Source organism: Lichenostomus cassidix, unplaced genomic scaffold (assembly GCF_008360975.1).
Source record: "Lichenostomus cassidix isolate B80296 unplaced genomic scaffold, HeHo_3.0 HiC_scaffold_47, whole genome shotgun sequence".
NCBI lineage: Eukaryota > Metazoa > Chordata > Aves > Passeriformes > Meliphagidae > Lichenostomus > Lichenostomus cassidix.
Window position 1 is genome coordinate 1,645,533 of NW_028147553.1, and position 17,434 is coordinate 1,662,966.

The following is a 17,434-nucleotide window of genomic DNA, read 5'->3' on the forward strand; positions in this document are numbered from 1 at the left end:
TCACAAGCACAGAGCCCTGGAACCCCACAAATCTGCATAGACATCCTTCCGAGCAGCCCCTCCGTGCCTTCGCTCTTGAATCTGCACAGCCCCACCCCTGACTCTCCCTCCCGTCCGCATTCGGGTTCCGCCCCGGAAAAGAGGGGATGCCGGGAGCCGCGCCGGGAGCCGCGCCGGGAGCCGCGCCGGGAGCCGCGCCGGGAGCCGCGCCGGGAGCCGCGCCGGGAGCCCCGCCGGGAGCCGCGCCGGGAGCCCCGCCGGGAGCCGCGCCGGGAGCCCCGCCGGGAGCCGCGCCGGGAGCCCCGCCGGGAGCCGCGCCGGGAGCCCCGCCGGGAGCCGCGCCGGGAGCCCCGCCGGGAGCCGCGCCGGGAGCCCCGCCGGGAGCCGCGCCGGGAGCCCCGCCGGGAGCCGCGCCGGGACCGCGGGGGGATAGAGCTGCTGTGTGTACGGAGCGAGGCATGTGTTGAACACAGAGAGCACAAAGCTCCGTCGGGGAATTATTAGGAGGAGCAAAAGCCAAGAGACAAGCTCGGGAGCAGGCGTGCGGCCACGGGGGCGGGCGGGGGCGGAGCCGCAGCCGGTGGTACGGCTTGTGTCCCTGCGGTCAGCGGAGCGTGTCTGTGAATCGTCCCCAAAGCCGCCTGCCTCCCCGCGCCCCGCTGAGCCTGCTCGGGTGTCCCAGCGGGGTCCTGTCAGGGACACATCACCTTTGCTTATTCTAAGGTGTGTGATGAATAGTTTAGAAAAGTGGCAGCGATATTTTTCGTAATTGTAATTTATTTGCCTTTGAAGTGTGAAGTGTGTGTCATTGTTTTGTGCTTTTTAGCAGTTTCCATGCAAGGATAAATGCAGTGGAAGAAGGCAAATGAAGGCAAGAGGCTGGACTAGGATGCTGCAGGCCCATCCTGCACAGGTCACAAAATAATTAAAACCCCAGGTTATAAAAATACCAAAGTAAAAGCCCAAAGGCTATTGTGAGCTGCTAGACTGTGCTCAGAGAAATCCCAAACACCTGTCCTGTTTTCCTATTGTGAGTTGAACATGCAAAAATCTAAGAGTTGCCCCAAGGATACTGTCAGAGGGATGTGGTCATGGGATAACCTGTTTTTGAAGGCATTTTCCACACCCATAAAAGTGTGGATAGGTGTAGCATTTGGTACGAGCTGGGCTGCAGTTGCATTCCAAAAAGTGTGTTCTTTGGGCACTAAAATTTCTGGGTTTTTGGTGGGTTTTCCTGAGAAATGCCTTGTATCCCTCTGAGCTTTGCTTTGCAAAGCACTGAACGATTTTTATGGTTCTGCAGGGACCTCTGCCTGGAATGTCCTGGGTGTCCCGGTTCAGCTGCCTAGGGTGGCATGAAGGTGGTGCTGAAGATACTGGATAAATTTTGGCTGCAGGAGCTGCCAGCAAGCAGGCTCTTCAGAGCCAGAGCTTCCCAGGATGGCAAGACTGTCATTGTGGCAGTCCCGAAAGCAGTATCCAATGTGACTAGTTGCAGAGCTCTATAAAACAAGTGTGACATTTCTTACAGTTTTGGGCCCAGTGGGTCTAAGGTGGCTTTTATTAAACCGGAGAGCTGGATTTTTTAGTCCTGCTGAGAGAGTTCAGCATCACCTTATTAAGCAAGGAAAAACTGCGTGGTAAGTGCAGGCTGATGCGATTTATTTTTGCTTATTACTCCCCATGATTCCTTTAATAAATAAACTCCTAATGAAAAGTGTGAATGTGTTAATTATTTCTCTGTTTGATCAGCAATAGAATGCATTAGTAAACATTTGTGGGAGAGGCATGGGGAGCAGCAGAAGGGAGAAGGGTGTGGGAGACAGAGCCCGGTCCCAAGGCGGGTTGCTGGCGGTGGCATAGGAGGGGATGTCAGAGAAATACAGGTAAATGTGTACAGGGTGCAGAGGCCCAGGGTAGTGCCTCTGCTGGGGGAGTGAGAGCGTGTCCAGGACAGGTGGGGTATGGAGCGGTGAGCCCTAACCGGCATGGGGGGTGAACCCGTGGGCCACGGGCAGAGTCCTGGCTACCGTGTGAATTGTTACCACACAAGGTTAGTGGAGCCAAAGGTCACCCCAGGAGAGGTGCAGCCCCCAGTCCCTATTGCCGAGTCCCACCACAGGCTTACAAAACCAGGATTTGGGCTCCAGAGCTGACAGGTGTCGTGTTGTCCAGGGCAGCACTCGGCACCACAGGGCTGTAGGGGGCTGTGGAGCGGGTGGGGGGCCGTGGCCCATTAGCTGAAAGGAAGGATGAGTGAGAGGTATTGAGGGCAGTGGGTGATGCAGCCCCCTGCATCCCAGAGTGCCATTGAAAGCTCCCCCTTTCAGAGTGTGCCTAAGAACATCTGCCGTGTAATCTTGTGCCTGCAGGAGGAATTTTTGGCAGAGCAGCTGTGTCTAACACCAAGGTGAACCTGTATCCCATACGGGCCTAGGTAGGATCTGGGCTGGTGACAGCCGTGGTGTAGTTGCCTATGGTCCCCCAGAACCCAGATTTGAGGTCAGAATTTGCAATTTTTGTAATGTAAGAAGGGGTAGCACCAAAGCCAGAAGTTTTTAAAAGTTCAAAGTGTGTCTGTTCAGCATTGAAATGGATACATACTTGATGAGGAGAGTTTTTTAATGTATTTTGTTAGATTTTCCAGACATGGGGAATTTCTTTGAAGGCACAGAATTTCATTTATTTATGAATTTATTTATTATTTATTTATAAATTATTTATTTATTTATTTTATTATTAATATTTATATAATAATATAAATATTATTTATAATATTTATTTATTCATTTATTTATGTATGAATACCCGGAGGTTTTCTACAGCTACAGAGCGGCATCTCGCGTCTGGATTTTGTTCCACGGTGAGCCAGAGGGAGAAGCAGCACTTCCCAAATTCTTCTGGAGCAGTGCTAATTGCAGTCCTTTAAACATGCATTAAAAAGGCAACATGTGAAATGGGAAGAGCAATTAGGAAACGAGGAAAAAGAAATGTTGAGCTAGGGAGGTGTTGCCATTTTTCTGTTGTTCCTTTGAGACAATGATCTTGTAAAATCTTCCTTGGGGCACCATGCAGATGAGAGAGAGAGAGTAATGTGTGTCCTGCATAAGCTTGTCCATGCAAGGCCAAAGCAGATAGAAGATTTTAAAGTGCAAACACAAGTGTTGTGTATATAAATGAACCAATGAAAGAGCTTAACTTATAAGGCAGGATGATATATAGGACAAAATGTAAAAAAAGAATAAAGAGATCTATTAGCTGTTCTGTACAAAGTCTAATCAGATATTAGATATTAATGTAAAGAGAGGTTTGATATGAGTAGATGTGTACGGTTAGAGCGTAGAAGTCTGATGTGATATTGAAGTGTCAAAATGTACAAGCTGAACATTGTAAATATGTGGCTTGTGTCTTAGGAGAGGTTCCATAAGTGTCAATGGATTTGTAAGTATTTTCTCTATAATAAGTGCAAATAGATATAATGTAAATAGATGAGTGTAATTATATAAAAGTTTAGGGGGTGGGAATAAGAATACAGTTTTGAGAAAAGGTTTCGTTGTATCGCTTCATAAATCCTGGAAGATTTCCGTTTCTCGGAAGGTCCAAACGGTAGAATGTTTTTCATAGAGCGCACAGACCGACGCAGCCAGAATCCAAAAGCGTGCAGATTGTCAGGGGCATAAAGAAAATCCAAAAGCCATAATTTTCATGTTGAGGAAAAGCACTGGAGCGTCCTCACATGTAGAATTTTGAAAAAGCAACCTCCTTGTCCAGAAATTCCACATTCTAGATATGGAAAAAAGCACCAGGCTGGCAAACACAGCAGGGTGTGGTGACAGTGGGTCAGTTTGCAGGTATGGCCGTGGGTGATCCGGTGCCGGTGCAATTAGACAGCAGGGTGTGGTGACAGCGGGTCATTTTGGAGGTACGGTGGTGGGTGACCCGGCGCCAGGTCAGTTAGCCGGAGCGCTTTGATTATCGTGGGTGCATCTGCTGCCACCGGTTACCTGGGGAGTTCCACTGCTGCTGGGGAGTTCCACCGCTGCTGTCATTGCCACCACGGGCCTTGGCCTCGTCCTGGCTCAGAGGTCATTCTTCCTGGCTTTTCTTTGCCGCCTCCCCAAAGTGCTGCTGCCTCCCTCTCCACCCTGCCCTGCTGTGGCCAGCTGCAGCGTGCAGAGGGTGTCGTGGCCGTGCTCTGCCGGGTTCCCTGTGTGGAAGCAGAGAAGCTGCAGTGGTGGCAGCATCAGTCCTTGCAGGAGATCCTGCATTCATTGGGGTCAAGTGGCTGTCTTGACAGTGGTGAAGATTCTTGAGAGCTCTTATGCTGTCAGGTACTCCCCAGAGCGTGTCCTCGAGGTAGAGAGAAGGAGATGTGGCCACGGTCATTGCTGTGGGGGAAGAAGAGATTTGATGTGGTTATTGTCCTCGCTTCCTTTAATATCAGTGGTGCAGTATTTCTATAGATGTGGTGTCCTGAAGCAGGAGTTACAGGTGTTGTTGTGGGTAGTGAATAATTGAAATGAATGTAAAGAATGGATTGTTATGATTGCTCTCAGTATAGCTCGGTGTTCTTAGTCCCACAGCAGGTTTGTAAAAGGTTCAAACAGTCCTTTTTTTTCCCAGAAAACCTGACTGAGTGGAGTGAGGTAACACAGAGGTGATCTAGTGTATCTTGAGGCTTGTTATGAAGTGTTGTCAGATGGTTTTTATGATGTGAGGAGGCATTTGCCACGGTGTGCAGGTCAGAAGGGTGGAAAAGTTTGTTACGTGTGTAAAAGAGGCCCCGTTTGCAGCCAGGTTCCAAATGTGGTATTGTAGCTGAAAAGTGTGCATGCTGCAGGAATCCTGTGAGATGAAAGGTGTAAAGAAGCAGAGGTCTGTGTGCACTTGGATTCCTCCAAACTGCCTATCTTACACGAGAGTGGTGATGTGCCATTCCCGTGGAAAAGAGCCATTGTTGCCCCCAGGTTCCCATGGGGAAATGTGGGATTTTGTATTGTAAAGTTGTGCAAATGTCAGGATTTGTGCCAGACAGGAGCTGCTAGGAGGTAGGCCTGAGGCTGGCCTTGGACTCCTGGGTGTGTTGTGCCCAGCGTGTGCAAGGATTTCCTAGCTGTTGAAAAGAGGCAGTGGTTTGAGGCAGGTTTGATCAGCAGGAAGAGGGAGGGAGATCACACTTATGAGCAATGATGAAAACCTTTTCAGGGAAGAGATGTCAGAGTCCTATTTCAAAGAATAAATATCTTGTGTGGCTTACGTGGCAAATAAGAAAAATAGATGAAGGACGTCTTGCCACTGAATTCTAAAGAAGTCATCAGTGAAGGTGCTGACATCTAAACCTGAGTTTTCTCCCTAGGTTTTGAGAAGGATCCCTGTCAGACGGCAGCATCTCAGGCTAACCTAGTACCAGAACTGTGGTGACCAGAGAGGTGTTAATTGCATAAAGGGAAGCAAAGTATCGCTCATATGTTTTGGTCACAGTGACATGAGTTCATCCACACCAAACAGTTCTATCAGAAGCGTGGCCTGGGCCGCTCACACGTTCAGATGGAACAATTCTACAACCACCACCTGCAAATGTTCCCTTTGGGATAATATTTTTTAAACTTTTTTAACTTTTTTTTTTACTTGCTTCTCTCTGATCTGGCCGAGTGATACAGTGAGTGGAACAGAGGCTGACAATCGGCCACCATGTGAGCTGTGTGGCATTTCCTACAGTGGTTGAAGTAAACCTTCTGAACCATCTTTCAGTGTGTCATACAGGGAACAGGGGAGGATGGTTATTGCAGTTATTGTTTCCTCATCAACATGAGATATGTTATTCCTTGAACATGGCATTGAAAGAGTTAGCAAAACTATTTTTTTTTCTCTTAGGCCATTTGAAAGCCAAATTTCTGTACATGGATAATGGATGAGGTGCAGTTCTGTAAGGCTCACGTAACGGAGCCTTACGAATCAGAATTAATCCCGAAGTGTATTTCTGCAGGCTATGCACGTGGTATGCAGTTCGCACACAGGTAATAAGCATGTGCAGGTATAAGGCTAAGCACCTTATGTACCGTCCAGTATTAGATAAAATATTTGGAGACATGTGTACCAGTTTTGAGATCCGCATAGCCACATTTGTAATGTAGGAAGTGGTAGCAACATCATCCAAACCCTGAAGTTTTCAAGAGTTTAAAGCGATGCTGTTCTGTATTGAAATTGATACAGACTCGATGTGCCAATATTTCTATGTATGAAGCCAGATTTGCAAAGCATGGGAACTGTTTTCCAAGGGAAAGTATTTAATGAATTTTTTCTACTGTTTCTAGCCATACCTGGAGGTTTGCGCACCGACGGACCGGCACCTTCCGACTGGATTCCGTGCTCTGATGAGCAACGTAGGGAAGTAGCAGTTCACAAGTCCTTCTGCAGCAGTGAGAATTGCAGGCCCTTAAAGCTGCATGGAAAAGAGCAGCTATGAGATGGGAAGAGCAAATAGATAAAGAGTGAAAAACAACATCTTGAGCTAGAGAAGTTCTACAATTTTTCTGTTGTCCATTTATGATCGTGCTCTTCCACGTACTAGAAAAAGTTTCAGGATGTAAAGAATTTAGGGAATGAAATGGAAATGAAATAGAGGGTATCAAAGCAAAAAGGCCCTGCTAAATATTCTTTGGGAAACTCTGGCCATGAAGGAGAGAGAGAAAGAACAAGGAGTTTCCTGAATGAATTTACAGAAAACAAATCCCAGTGCCTCTTTCTAGGTAAGTGTGGACATTGGCTATGTTGTAAAAGAGGAACTGTAATTTTCAGAAGTATGCAGAGGTATGAAAAAAAAGCTCTAACCAAGTGCAAAATGTCAGAGGATACAGGCTTCCAAGCTTCCCTCAGGTGCAGTTTTCTGTGCTTGGTACCAGCAAGGCAGGGAAGAGGGAAAGAACTTTGAGGTTTTTTTCCTAAGGGAAGGACATGTGTCCAGGTGCCTGCAGCGCATTGTTGCTTCAGAAGCGTCGTTTTTGAGCCTCACTATCAGTAAGAAGTAATTGTTCACGTGTTGTCGCTGGAGTAGCTGAAGCATGTTCCATAATGACCAAATGCAGGCAAGCCAGCTCTTGCAGGAATATTGAAAAGATTATGTGCCTTGCAGCAAAGCTGTTGTCTACCTTTCTGGGTGGACATTTATGGGCAATGCCCAGTACACAGTGCCTTCCGAATATAGTTATGAAAATGAAGGAGATGACCTAGATAGATAGTAAAAAGGAAGTGTTGCATTGAAGAAAGGATAATTGAAGAAAGCACCCACCTTTCACGTGGATCATCACAGAGCCGTAGCCACAATGTCAGGCCCGTAAGAATTTCTTGCCAAGAGTCAGAATGGAGTTCAGAAGTGCTGTAGAAGCAGGTGGTTTGACTTGCTAAAGAAGAGAAAGAAATGATATTAATTGACCCAATGTGAAAGGGTTTGTACATTTTTTTTTCTTTTTGCAGGCATGAATGTAGTGTCCTGAAGAGGAAAAAAAGGGTATGCAAAAATAAATCTTCAGAGCAATATAGCTGGTTGCTAGTGTATAATGTATGTAATAATATGTTGGAGTATAGGTATGTGTATTTTGTAAGTAGTATATGTTATTTGTGTGTGCGGTGTTAGCCGAGGCGGTCGTTCGCAGGTTTGCGTCGGGCTTTAAAAGGGAGAGGGGGTCGCGCGTTCCGAAGCAGGTGAATTTTGGGGTATTTGCGTGTTTGTAGTCGGAAAAAAGCGTCGCTCGCGGCACGTGGGCGGCCCCGTCCCGCGTGGCAAGTTCCCTCCCCTGTCGGTTCTCCCCCGCCGCCGGACGTCACCCCATTTTGGGTGCGGTCCGTGGGGAGCGGCGTCCCGCGGGGCCCCGAGGCGGCGGCGCCGCGCTCCCTCGCCGCGCTCCCTCGCCGCGCTGGGGGCCGCCGAGTCAGCCCCCCCTCCCGCGGCGGCCCCGCCCCAACCTGTGTCGCCGCCGCCGCCGCCGCCGCCATCCGCTGCGTGCCGAGTGCCACCTTCTAAGGGGCCTGGAGGGGCGGGGGGGGTGCCGAGGGGGGCGGGGGGGCGTGTCCGCCGTATAATCGACCGCGGCGGTGCCCGCCCCGGCACAGGCGGATCCCGCCAGCTCCCCGCGCCGTCCACAGCACCGCACGCTTCAGCAGAAGCCCGCAAAGCCCGGAAAATGCGGCGGTGGCACCCTCGGACTCGGCATTTCGTTCAGGCGGCACAGTAGACGTATATTCCCTCAGAAAAGACCCCGCGGCCGCCATTTTTGAAGTCGGCAACAGCGCGCATGTGCGAACGATGCCGACGCCATTTTGGTAGTCCAGTGCATTGCGCATGTGCGAAATAGGGGCCAGATCGAAATTAAAAACTCGGATTTCGCGCTTTTGGGACATTTCTGCTGACCACAAACAGCTGCGAAGGCGTCCCGTATGCCGTTCGCGTCACCCACGGGCGGCGGCAACCGCGCGAGAGGCGGAAAAACCCGGCATTTGCCGATCGCTTTCGGGAAAAAATGTCGGCCGCGTCAAACCGCAGCGCGCAGTCCACCCGCCCCCAAAGACCACTCCGCACCTGTCCGCAGCGCCGGGGAAGCCCGCCAAGCAGCCGAATCGCAGTTTTCGGGGTCAGGACTCCGCGGCCGCCATTTTGGAAGTGTACTGCACTGCGCATGCTCGAGTGATGCCGACGCCGTTTCGTTGGTGCACTACACTGCGCATGCTCGAATGATGCCGACGCCATTTTGTTAGTTCAGTGCACTGCGCATGCTCGAGTGATGCGGGCGCCATTTTGGCAGTCCAATGCACTGCGCATGTGCAAACGATGCCGACGCCATTTTGGTAGTCCAGTGCACTGCGCATGCTCGAATGATGCCGACGCCATTTTGGTAGTCCACTCCACTGCGCATGCCCGAGTGATGCCGACGCCATTTTGGTAGTCCAGTGCAGTGCGCATGCTCGAGTGATGCCGACGCCATTTTGGTAGTCCAGTGCAGTGCGCATGCTCGAGTGATGCCGACGCCATTTTGGTAGTCCAATGCACTGCGCATGTGCAAACGATGCCGACGCCATTTTGGTAGTCCAGTGCACTGCGCATGCTCGAGTGATGCCGACGCCATTTTGGTAGTCCACTCCACTGCGCATGCCCGAGTGATGCCGACGCCATTTTGGTAGTCCACTGCACTGCGCATGGTCGAACGATGCCGACGCCATTTTGGTAGTCCAGTGCACTGCGCATGTGCGAAATAGGGGCCGGATCGAAATTAAAAACTCGGATTTCGCGCTTTTGGGACATCTCTGCTCGCCGCAAACAGCTGCGAAGGCGTCCTATATGCCGTCCGCCTCACCCACGGGCGGCGGCAACCGCGCGAGAGGCGGAAAAAGAACGGAATTTGCCGATCGCTTTCGGGACAAAACGGCGGCCGCGCCAAACCGTAGCGCGCACTCCATCGGCCCTCAAAGGCCACTCCGCACCGTTTCGCAGCGCCGGGGAAGCCCGCCAAGCAGCCGTATGGCCGTTTTCGGGGTCGGGACTCCGCGGCCGCCATTTTGGAAGTATACAGTGCGCATGCTCGAGTGATGCCGGCGCCATTTTGGTAGTCAGTGCACTGCGCATGCTCGAGTGATGCGGGCGCCATTTTGGAAGTCTACTGCACTGCGCATGCTCGAGTGATGCGGGCGCCATTTTGGTAGTCCAGTGCACTGCGCATGCTCGAGTGATGCGGGTGCCATTTTGTTAGTCTACTGCACTGCGCATGCTCGAGTGATGCCGGCGCCATTTTGGTAGTCCAGTGCACTGCGCATGCTCGAGTGATGCGGGCGCCATTTTGGTAGTCCAGTGCAGTGCGCATGCTCGAGTGATGCCGCCGCCATTTTGGTAGTCTACTGCACTGCGCATGCTCGAGTGATGCGGGCGCCATTTTGGTAGTCCAGTGCACTGCGCATGCTCGAGTGATACCGCCGCCATTTTGGTAGTCTACTGCACTGCGCATGCTCGAGTGATGCCGACGCCATTTTGGTAGTTCAGTACACTGCGCATGCTCGAATGATGCCGCCGCCATTTTGGTAGTCTACTTCACTGCGCATGCTCGAGCGATGCGGGCGCCATTTTGGTAGTGCAGTGCACCGCGCATGCTCGAGCGATGCCGACGCCATTTTGGTAGTCCAGTGCACCGCGCACGTGCGAAACGGGCGCCGCCATAATAATGGACGCGGCCGCGCCTTTACGGCCTCCGCCATGTTTTGTACGGAAAAAATCAGGGCCTCTCGCTCTAGGTGACGACTTTAGGCGCCCGATGGAAATGAAAAAAATGGATTTTACGGTTTTGAGGCATTTCCGCATTTGCAAAGCAGGGTCCCGGGAATCGGAATCGCTCCGTTCCACGGTAGTAAACGTGCACACTGAGGTAGGACTGGTGAAGCGTTAGTTCCTTATCTCGGTCACGACGTGACAGAATCCGGCCAGAAGCCGGCAGCGTGGAGCCGTAGAAAGCGGCAGGCGCGGGTAGAAGTAAAAAGTTGAGGTAGCACTCGCCGTTAGAGAAGATTTTTCAGGTTTTTAAAATGTGTCGGAATAGATATAAAAATGGTCCCATCAAGCCCGTATCCATCGGAATCGAACGTGACTTTAAAGCGTTAAAAAGTTCGGGGGACGGGACGACGGCGCCACCATCTCAGAGACGACACGCCGGGCTCCGCCGACGGGAAAACATTTTTCGGAAATTTTCGATCAAACGCCGGACGCTAAACGCGACAGCCTTAGCGAAGGGCACCTCCCGAAAGGCGCGGGTACAGAAACGGGGCTTTCAAAGGGCCTATAGAAAAAGAAAGGAGCTTTAGAGACGGTTTAAAGGGCATCTTAAGGGAAGCAGACGCGTCATCGGGCCGAAGGAAGGATAAGAAGCACGGGGATTGGCGGGAAGGGACGGTAGTCCCAGAGCGGCATGGAAAGGCATAATTGTAATTCCCAGGCGTTAATAAGAATTGAAAGCGGAAGGGAAGCGGGGCCGAGGAAGACGCGGAGAGGCGGGCTCGGGGCCGAGGTAACGTTCAGGAACGTAGATCGGCTAAGGCGCCCGGCGAGGCGCCTCGTGATAAGAAAGGAGAGCGTCCCATTTAATTTTTTTTTTCCCGTAAGGCCGATCTAAAGAGTTTGAAGGTAAACGGCGAGGCGTAGGACAGGCGCAGCGGAAATCCTCCGAGAAGCCCGCAAGGTATTCGCTTTCAGCATTTGTTAGCGGTGCAATTTGCTAATTTTGCTAATTGGAAACGAGAGCATTTTTGATGGTAGGGATGCAAGGTACGCGAGCGAGGTATGAGGTTTGAGAGGTGCTAGAAAGCGTGGATAAAATTTCAGTCCGGAAGCGCGAGGAGACGGTTGTACTTGTATACATCCATCTATATATACAGGCATATATATAGATTTCTATACACAGACGTATATATACACACACACATATACAAACACACATGTATATATATATACACGTATATATACACACATGTATATACACACACATGTATATATATATACACATATATATACACACATGTATATACACACCCATGTATATATACACACCCATGTATATATACACACACACCCATGTATATATACACACACCCATGTATATATACACACATATGTATATATACACAGATATATATATACACACACTTATGTATATATATACACATATGTATATCCACAGATATGTATATATACACATATGTATGTATACACAGATATATATATACACACAGTTATGTATATATACACACATATGTATATACACACATATTTATATATACACACATATGTATATATATACACATATGTATATACACACATATGTTTCTATACACACACTGTATATATACACACATATATATACACACACACACATATGTATATATATACACATATATACACACATGTATATACACACACATGTATGTATACACACATATGTATGTATACACACACATGTATATATACACACACATATATATACACACACATGTGTATATACACACAAATATATACAGACATATATATATACACACACATGTATATATACACATATATGTATGTATACACACACATGTATATATACACACACACACATATATACAGCCATATATATATACACACACATGTATATACACACACATGTATATATACACACATGTGTATATATACGCACATATGTATGTATACACACATATGTATATATACACATACATATATATACACATGTATATATACACACATGTGTATATATACAGACATATGTATATATACAGACATATGTACATATACACACATATGTATGTATACACACATATGTATATATACACACATGTATATATACACACATATATATACACACATGTATATATACACACATGTATATATGTGCACACACACATGTATGTATGCACCTATGTATATATACACACATGTATATATACACACATGTATATATGCACACACACATGTATGTATGCACCTATGTATATATACACACATGTATACATACACAAACATATATATACACACACATGTATATATATACACATATGTATATACAGAAGTATGTATATATACACACACATCTGTATGTATACGCACACATGTATATATACACACATATATATACACCACATATATATACTGACATATATATACACACACCCATATATATATACACACATGTATATATACCCACATATATATATACACATATATATACACACACGTGTATATATACATACACACAAATATATACACACATATGTATATATACACACATGTTATATACACGCATATGTATACATACCCACACATGTATATATACACACACATGTATATATACACAGATATGTATACACACCCACACATGTATATATACACACACATGTATATATACACAGATATGTATACACACCCACACATGTATATATACACACACATGTATATATACACAGATATGTATACACACCCACACATGTATATATACACACACATGTATATATACACAGATATGTATACACACCCACACATGTATATATACACACACATGTATATATACACACACACATGTATATATACCCACACATGTGTATATATACACACATGTATATATACACACATGTATATATACGCATATGTATATATACACACACATGTATATATACACACACATGTATATACACACATATGTATATATACCCACACATGTATATATACACACACATGTATATATACACAGATATGTATACACCATATATATATACCACATATATATATACACACATGTATATATACACATGTATATATACACACATATATACACAGATATGTATACACACATGTATATATACACACATATATACACACATATATATGCACACACATGTATATATGTACACATATGTATATATATACACATGTGTATATATACCCACACATATATACACACATGTATATATACACATGTGTATATATACGCACATGTGTATATATACGCACACATGTATATATACACACATATGTATATATACACACATATGTATATTTGTTTATACCCACACATGTATATATACCCACACATGTATATATACACACATATGTATATATACCCACACATGTATGTATACACACACATGTATATATACACACATATGTATATAGACACACATGTATGGACAGACACATACATATACACACACACATATATATACAGACATATATACACATATGTATAGATACACACATATGTATAGATACACACATATATACATATACACACACATATATACACATATATGTATATATACACACACATGTATATTCACACATATGTATATATACACACATATATACACACATATGTATATATTTACACACATGTATATACACACATATGTATATAGACACTCATGTATAGATACACACATATGTGTGTATGCACACACATGTATATGAACACATGTGTGTACACACATATGTATATATACAGACACATATATATTCACAAATATGTATATATATACACACATATATATTTACACATATGTATATAGGAAGACACATATATATACACACCATATATGTACACACACATATATATACACACCATATATATATACACACACACACACACATATATATACACTCATATGTATATATATACACATATATATTCACACAGACATATATATGCACACACACATATTTACACATCTTATATATATACACACACACATATATACACACAGACATGTATTTACACACATATGCATATATATGCACATGTATATACACACACATATATACACACACATATATATGCACACATATGTATATGTACACATATATGTATGTATACACATAGTTATATATACACAGACATGTATATACACCTATGTATATATACACAGACATATATATATAGCCACACACATGTATATACACACACATATATATATACACACCCACATATATAGACACATGTATATACACAGATATATATACACAGATATATATATAGATATATATATAGATATATATACATACACACATATGTATATACAGACATATGTATATAGACACAAATATGTATACATATACATATATATAAACACACATCTATATACACACCATATATATATATACTCACAGACATATATATACACACACATATATATATGCACAGAGACATATATATATACACACATATGTATATTTACACACATATGTAGAATACACAGAGATATCTATACACACATATGTATATATACAGACATATATATACACACACATATGTGTATATACACACATATGTATATATATACACATAGAAATAGACACACATCTGTATACACCCTATATATATACACACACACACATATATACACAGCGACACATATATATTTACACACATATGTATATCTATACACATATGTATATATACACACATATGTATACATACACACACATATATACACACAGACATATATATACAGGCATATATATACACACACATGTATATATATACACATATGTATATATATACATATGTATATACACACATATGTTTATATACACACATATGTTTATATACACACACGTATATATAGACACATGAATATATACAGAGACATCTATATACACACACATCTATATATACACACATGTATATATATACACATATGTATATACACCCATATGTATATATACACACATATATATACACACACACACATATATATACACTCATATGTACATATATATACATATATATACACACATATCTATATACACACCATATATATATAGTCACACACATATATATGCACACACACATATATATATACATAGACATATATATATACACACATATGTATATATAAACACATATGTATCATTACACAGAGATATCTATACACACATATGTATATATACAAACACATATGTATACACACATATGTATATATACACAGATATGTATATATATCTACATAGAAATACACAGACATCTGTATACATACTATATGTATACACATACACACATATATACACATAGCCATATATATACAGACATATGTATGTATACATACAGATGTATATTTATACCCATATATATACTCACACATATATACAGACATAATATATACACACAGAGATATATAGATATGTACTCATATGTATATACACACATATGTTTATAAACACACATGTATATATAGAGACATGTATATATACACACACGTATATATACACACATGTATATATACACACATGTATATATACATAAACGTATATGTGCACACACATCTATATACACACACATGTATATTTACACACATATATATACACAGACACATATATATACAGACATATAGATATATACATACACACATGTATATATGTACTCATATATATACACACAAATATGTATATACACACACATATGTATCTATACATACAGATGTATATTTACACACATATATATACACATACACATATATACAGACACATATATATAGACACACACACATATGTGTATATGTACTCATATGTATATACTCACATATCTTTATATATACACATGTATATATACAGACATGTATATATACACACACGTATATTTACAGACATGCATGTATACAGACATGTATATATACACACACGTATATATAAAGACATGCATGTATACACACATGTATATATACACACACGTATATATACAGACATGCATGTATACACACATGTATATATATACACATGTATATATACATACACGTATATATACACACATCTATATACACACATATATATATACACACACATATATATATACAGACACATATATATACTCACACACATGTATATATACACACACATATATATACACATACATGTATCTATACACACACATATATGTACAGACATATGTATATATACACATGTATATATTCACGTGTATGTATATATACAGGCATATATACAGACATGCATATACACACCCATGTATATAGACACACATATGTATATATACACAGACATATATATACACACATATGTGTATATACACACATATGTATATACTACATATGTTTAAACACAGACATGTATATATATACATACATATATATACACATACATAGGTATATATATTCACATACGTATATAGACACACATGTATGTTTATATACACACATGTATATATACACAGATGTATATATACACACACATATATATACACACGTGTATATATATACACATATGTATGTACACACATATGTGTATGTATATACACATATGTATGTACACACATATGTATATATACACACATATGTATATATACACACATATGCATGTATACACACACATGTATATATACACAGATATATATACACACACACATATATATACAGACATGTATATATACCCAGATGTATATATACACACATATGTATTTATACACATATACATACAGACATATATACACACATGTATATATAAACACCTATGTATAGATACACACATATATAGATATACACAGACATATATATACACACACAGATGTATATATACACAGACATGTATATAGACACATATGGTTATATACACACACATAAGTATATATATACACATATGTATATACATACATATGTATAGATACACACATATGTATGTATACACAGACATGTATATATACACACGCATAAATAGACACACATATATATAGAGACATATGTATATATACACACGCATAAATAGACACACATATGTATATATAGACAGATATATACACATAAGTATATACACACCCATGTATATATACACACATATGTATAGATACACATATGTACATATACACATATGTTTATATACAGACACATGTATATATATACACATGTATAT

At 42.5% G+C, this 17,434-nt stretch overlaps 1 long non-coding RNA gene across 4 annotated transcripts in view; it reads right to left on the reverse strand.

Moving 5' to 3' along the window:
* Positions 1–4,080: 4,080 nt before the first annotated feature.
* LOC146422091 (uncharacterized) overlaps positions 4,081–17,434 on the reverse strand; it is a 247,751-nt gene continuing 234,397 nt past the window's right edge. For 3 of the 4 annotated variants that reach the window (XR_014848357.1, XR_014848359.1, XR_014848358.1), the window contains exon 3: positions 4,081–4,388. This is a non-coding gene — a long non-coding RNA (uncharacterized LOC146422091). The remainder of the gene's footprint in view (positions 4,389–17,434) is intronic. The other variant, XR_014848356.1, reaches the window with a different exon arrangement.